Source organism: Suncus etruscus, chromosome 3 (genome assembly GCF_024139225.1).
Source record: "Suncus etruscus isolate mSunEtr1 chromosome 3, mSunEtr1.pri.cur, whole genome shotgun sequence".
NCBI classification, from domain to species: Eukaryota; Metazoa; Chordata; class Mammalia; order Eulipotyphla; family Soricidae; genus Suncus; species Suncus etruscus.
In genome coordinates this window covers 66332788-66339215 of record NC_064850.1, presented here as the reverse complement: position 1 = coordinate 66339215, position 6428 = coordinate 66332788, and the positions used below count along the sequence as shown (strand labels likewise).

The window sequence follows — 6428 nt, the reverse complement described above, 5'->3', positions numbered from 1 at the left end:
TGATGCCCAGACTTAATGGACACAGAGCACTGGGTTCGATCACCTCAATCCCCTCCTTTCTAGTTCCAGGGTTCTGCGGTGGGCCTGCTGGGGCAGCCAGGACTGATTCATTCTGAAAACAGGCAGCTTTGAGTCCTGCTGGCAGTGCTGACCTCCGGCCCTAACCCCCATCCAGGCCCTGCTGAGAGATTGGTCGTGCCTGGACAAGTCATTTGGGAAGTGTCTGAGATCAGAAGGGAAATGAAAGGGCCAGGATCTGGGAGTTACATTAGCTTTTCCACCCAGTGTCCTGACACCTGGGTTTCCACTGGTGAAGTTAATGGTCTATGTTTGCCTCCTGCTTGACCTCTGGGTCTTGGCTGCTTCTCGACCTTCTTGCCTCATCTCCTCCTTCAACAGAGGTTTCAGCAGAGCTTAACCCCCAAGATCTTCCACCCACCCTGCTCTCTTGCCTCCTATCCCTGCGCCACCCCAGTTTCAATATTAAGCCTGTAGACATTCCTATTTTTTGGGGGGAGGGGTCACACCTGGCAGTGCCCAGGGTTACTCCCAGCTCTATGCTCAGAAATTGTTCTGGCAAGCTCAGGAGACCATATGGGATGCTGGGATTCGAACCACCGACCTTCTGCATGCAAGGCAAACGCCTTTACCTCCATGCTATCTCTCCGGCCCCAACATTCCTATTTGACGATAGAGGGGTTGTGTTAGAGCAGAATGAAGTCACAGAAGCTAATGACATTGAGGCCTGAACAGATCTGCACAGCAATTGGTCTCTGGGTACCTCAGCTCTGAGCAGAGCTGACTGGGGAGAGGGAACAGTAGCAAGGCAGACCTGTGCAAAACCCACCTCTTTGGTAAGCAGTAAAGAAAAGTAGTCCTGATCTGGTGCCTTGGTATAAAAATTGCCCCCTAGAAGCTTGAGGCAGATCCAGGTTTGATCCATAGCACTACACACAAGTTCCCTGGTCTTTGTCAGGTGATCCATTAGTGCAAAATCAGCGTGCCCCCCCCCCCCAAACAAGCAAACAAATGGCCCTCTTGGAGTTTGCCTTCTCCTAACTTTTTCATGAGAAGTTCCCCTTTCTTCTCAGGATCCCCGTCTGTTGGTCTTCCTGTTCTCCTGTGTCACCACAGTCCTAGCCCCAGTTGAAGCACCAGCACCGCTGAAAGCTGATGCCTCTTATCAGGCCCCTACCACCCTTTAAACAGAGCTCAGGTCAGTTTGGGGATGTTGTTGTGGGAACAGAAAAGATACGAGAGTCTCAGGGGCAATTGGAAGCTTGATAATCCTACATACATAGCAGGTTGAAGACTCTGAGGCCACCAACAGAGCCAGGCCTGCTACTATGATCATTTGCTATTTGCTCAGGCACCAAGTTCACACACCTGGTAGTGTCAGATATGTAGTCGGTGCCCCAGAAATGATTTATCCCTCCTTCAATCTTTCCACAAGTTTGTGTCCTTGTTTAGCAAGCAAGGGAACTATGGTGAGGAACAGGAATCAGAGGCTCAACTTTTAAGGACTATATAGTTGAAGAAAGAGGGAAACACATGGGCTCTATGAATGTGGGGAGTTCCTGGAGGCTTCCTGAAGAGTCAGGAGGATCAGAAGAGTCTTGTCACTGGGGTGCTGGAGAGATAGCATGGAGGTAAGGTGTTTGCTTTGCATGCAGAAAATGGTAGTTCAAATTCCAGCATCCCATATGGTCCCCTGAGCATGCCAGGAGCGATTTCTGAGCACAGAGCCAGGAGTAACCCCTGAGCGCTGCCAGGTGTGATCCTAAAACCAGAAATCTTTTCAGGTGTCGATGAAGAGAAGGAACATGGCAGATGGAAGGAAGAGGCTTCACTGAGTTTGTTTATGTGGACGGACTGCCAGGAAGTTTCTGCCCAAGAGATCAGGAAGAAAATGGGAGAAATCTTTCTTTTCCCTTAATTGTCCTCCTATCATGTGATAGAGGGTGATGGCAGTGGGAAAGGCAGGGTGTCATAGTCTTTCCATTTCCCTTCTCTATACTCCTTGTGTGAAGGGAAGAAGGGTCCCATCAAGATGGGACAGTTGTAGGAAACCATAGCTCAGAACAGGAACTCAGAAAAATGCTTCTCAGAGACAAATCTAGGCTTTTCCATTTGCTACCTGTATGGTGTTTGGAAATTTCATTGTGCCTCAGTTTTCTAATCATGAAGATGGAGGTAATAGTAGTGTCTTCTTCCAGTACAATAACAGCATATGAAGTACCTATAACTAGAAATACCACCATTACTGCTTCTATGGTTGGGGAAGTGAATGCTCTGGTATCTCCAGCAAGTCTTAGAACTGACTCCCCTTTTATTTTACACCCTTTTGCTCATTTGATAAAGAAATAAAGCAAACACACAGAGAAAAACTAATACAAATCCTAGGTATGTGTGTGTGTGTGTGTGTGTGTGTGTGTGTGTGTGTGTGTGAGAGAGAGAGAGAAAGAGAGAGAGAGAGAGTAGGGAGGGGAAGGGGAACAGAGGCAAGGGTCAAATGTATGATAGTGGATGAAAACAACTTCCCATGCCATTATCCTAACATGTTGATGTTGAAGTTCAATACTATGGTCCTACATTTTGAACTCATGTTACTATCATTAAATAGAAGAAACAAAAGGAACAAGAAAATTCAGCCTTAGAAAGACTATCCATAGAATACCAGCTGAAGATACCAGCTGCCTTTCGAATTGCACTAAAAAATTTAAGCAAATCTGTCAGGGTTACTTCTGAGGAGAGGAAGGAGTTTGGGGGTGGGGGTTGTGACTTAGAACCAGTAGTCACCAATGCTGATATTGAGGAGAGAGACTTATTAAAATTATTCTAGTTCTAATTAAAAAGGAAACTGAGCCCAGGAATTTCTGACCTTGGAGAATAGAATGCCCAGCTTCAGACACCCAGGCCTAGAACTGAATAGACTATCACAATGCCTACGGGCTTCTCACTCTCTCAGAAGATGGTGGTGCAATGCTTCCCCAGGTGTTTTTTCTGAGGGAGACAAAGCTGTTTTTAGAAGAGGCTGGGGCCTTTCCTGTAGGCCCCTGACTGGTCCCCTCGGTGCTGTGTGGTAAACTCTCTTTAGCTGTACACAACCATAACCAGCACATGAGCTTTTTCACAGCTTTTCCTGAGAAAGTTCTTTGTCCATACTTCAACACTAGAAGGAAAAGTTGAGGCAGGAAGAAATGAAAGTCAAGAGCAAGTTCTTTGTAATACAATGTGAGATCTAGAATCATCCAAGAGCTCAGTCACAGAGAGAGAGTAAGGAGTCTTTTAGGCAGGTGAGAGGGCAGGTTTGTGCACTCAGACAGAATTATAGTCACCTTGAATGCCGATGTGAATCTGGGAAATGTGCAGTGTTGCCCAACCCCCATTCTTCCTATAACCTTACTTACTTTATGATTTCCCTTTCTCTTTTTTTAAATTATCTTTATTTAAACACCGTGATTACAAATATAATTGTACTTGTATGATTACAGTCATGTAAAGAACACCCCCCTTCACCAGTGCAGGATTCCCACCACCAATTTCCCAGATCTACCTACTCCCCACTCCACCCACACCTGTACTCGAGACAGGCTTTCTTTTTCCCTCATTCATTCACATTGTCCCTTTCTCTCTTATAATCTTCAGATTCCTGGACATGTGTCCAAGTATGAGTGTTTAATTTTTTCTTTAGAGATGGAGTGATAATATAGCATGTAGGGCACTTGCCTTGAGCCTGGCTAATCCAGGTACAATCTCTAGTACTCCATAGAATCCCTAGAGCCATGCCAGGAGTGATCCCTGAGCTTTGAGCACCAGTGGATGTGGCTCCTAAACCCCAAAACAACAAAACAAACCCACCAAATATCAACAAACATGAGTTATTTGAGGGGTTGGAAAGATAATACAACAGATTGGGTGCTTATATTACATGTAGCAGACCTAGGTTTGGACCCCAGCATCCCATATGGGTTGCCAGGAGTGATCTCTGAGAGCAAAGCCAAGGATAAGTTGTGAGCAGTTACCAAGTGTGGCCCCAAAACCAAACCAAAAAACAAATTATTGTTCAGATTCCAAGAGTGTTTGTCCTTACTGATTTTATTTTTTAACATTTTATGAGGCAAGATTTGTTTGTTTACATTTCTCATAGACTGCAATATTATCTTTTTCTTGAACACAATAGAAAACCGTCGTTGGAGGAAGTATTTAATAAGCTTATTATTTAAATATACCCTTGAGTAGTAAAAGAAGAACTCACTTTTACTTAGAAGATGGTGTAAATTGTTGTCAAATGTATTAGTGCAGCTCAGCAGCATTTCCTTCCTGAAGACGTCAGTATTTCAACATTACACTTCCCAAATTTGGACTTTGACGTCTCAGAATTCTGTGTCTCCTTTGGCTTGCTTCTCTTTTGATTCTACACAGACTTTGTTAATTGTTCACATAATCTCCACCTTCATAAATTTTCTTCAGAGCATTCATCAATCCCTGCTAAGATCTGTCTCAGTATCACAGGAGAGCTTTTCTTTCTTTTTGCAGTTTATTGCAAACTGAGTCAGGTAGTCTCATCCTATGATTTTGACATTCTTTCTGCATAAGATAAGAACTGTATCTGCTTCCTAGGCAGTTCAATCTGAACTGATCTCTCTGTGGCCTTCTCAGAATGGGAGAGGCTGATTCCCTTTTCTGCATGAACCACGGAAGCCTAATGCCACACCCTACACCCTCTGACAGAATCAGCCCAAATCCCAAATTTAACTTTATAAAAGTTTCAAGCCAACACCTTTGTTCCAGATCTATTAATCCTGGACACCTTCATATTTTATAGTAGTTTCAGCCCCAAAAATCACCGGAGGTCTGATATGAAATTACATAGTAATCTACTAACTTGGTTGAACCTAAACTATAATCCAGAAGGCTCACCTATCACCAGCTTCAGCCCAGTAAATCTTAGAGTCCAGGGGTCTCAAACTCGAGGCCCGAGGGCCGCAAACGGCCCTCCGTACAACATTTTGTGGCCCTGCCCTAGAGGAATCTTTCTTTGTTTTGTTTGTTTTAGTTGTTTGGGTCACACCCCCCAATGTTCAAGGCTTACTACTGACTTTGCACTCAAGGATCACCCCGACTTTGCCTCCTGCAGCCCGCAGGTAAATTGAGTTTCAGACCCCTGTAGATACTGACTTTAGTAACACCACGGAGAGATATCAATCATTTCAAATTTATCCTGGTTGATCTAAGTCGTGATAGTTCCATTTGTCTTTGTTTTGTAACCAGTAATATGAAGTAAGTTTGTGCCTGTAAGGAGTCAGGCTAAGGTGATGGGTGGGAAATTGGGATACTGGTGAAGGGAAGGTCATACTTGTGGTGGGATTGGTGTTTAAACATTTAATGCCTGAACCAAGTGCATTATGAACAATTTAGTAATTCATGGTGTTACAACAATTAGAAAAAGAAAAGAATTGTATCTTTTTGACTATTGTGGAACTGCCTTCCACAGAGATGGTCCAAAAGATTGTTCACAACCAAGGAGTGACTTTTTTCCATGTAGTTTCTTTACCAAAAGAACAAGTGACTTCTCTGTGCCATGCAACTACATGCTCTCAAGGGGCACTTGGTAAACTCCAGTCAGGGGGATGTAAATCTTCACAAACTTATCTGACTACTAATTTATCCATAATTACTTTAGTCTAACGCTTCCCCAAATGAGCTATTTCAGCCACTATAATTACTGATTTTCACTGTGTAGCACGTTTTCACAGGGGCCACCAGAGCAGTGGGCTCTTCACCATCACCTTCTTTCTTCTGGGACTGCTGCTACATTTGATTTCTTTTTTTTTCTTTTTTTTTCTTTTTTTTTTTTTGTCTTGTTTTTGGGTCACATCCGGCAGCGCTCAGGGTTTACTCCTGGCTCTACACTCAGAAATCGCTCCTGGCAGGCTCAGAGGACCATGTGGGATGCCGGGATTCGAACCACTATCCTTCTGCATGAAAGGCAAACACCCTACCTCCATGCTATCTCACCGGCCCCTGATTTCTCTTTCAACCTTAGATTTTTTTCAGCTGTAAATGCATCATGAACTCTTTTTCTAGTGGTCTTCCCCGTAAGTACCTTCACCTCTTCTAGATCTTTCTGTAACTCTTCCAAGACAGAAACCATGGCAGAGGTGGGGACAGGACGCTGAACTACTGCCTCACCAGGGAGGGCAGGAAAGGCAGTGAGTGCTACAGCCAGTGGAGAGTGAGGATGCCTTGAGCACACAGTGCATCTGGGCCTGCAGAGAATTTTGGGTCACCCCTGAAGAGACTTTACAAACACTTCAGAGGGTTCAATTACCTCTAATGACCACCAGGGAGCTAGAGGCATTTTGCCTGGTTCTTACCTTATTCTGCTACAATAGAATCTCTCCTTAGTGTTTCTTTGTCCTCAG

General features: G+C 44.3%; 1 pseudogene; it reads right to left on the bottom strand.

Moving 5' to 3' along the window:
* Nucleotides 1–4376: 4376 nt before the first annotated feature.
* On the bottom strand, nucleotides 4377–6157 carry LOC126004209 (calcyclin-binding protein-like; annotated as a pseudogene).
* Between the last annotated feature and the right edge of the window lie 271 nt (nucleotides 6158–6428).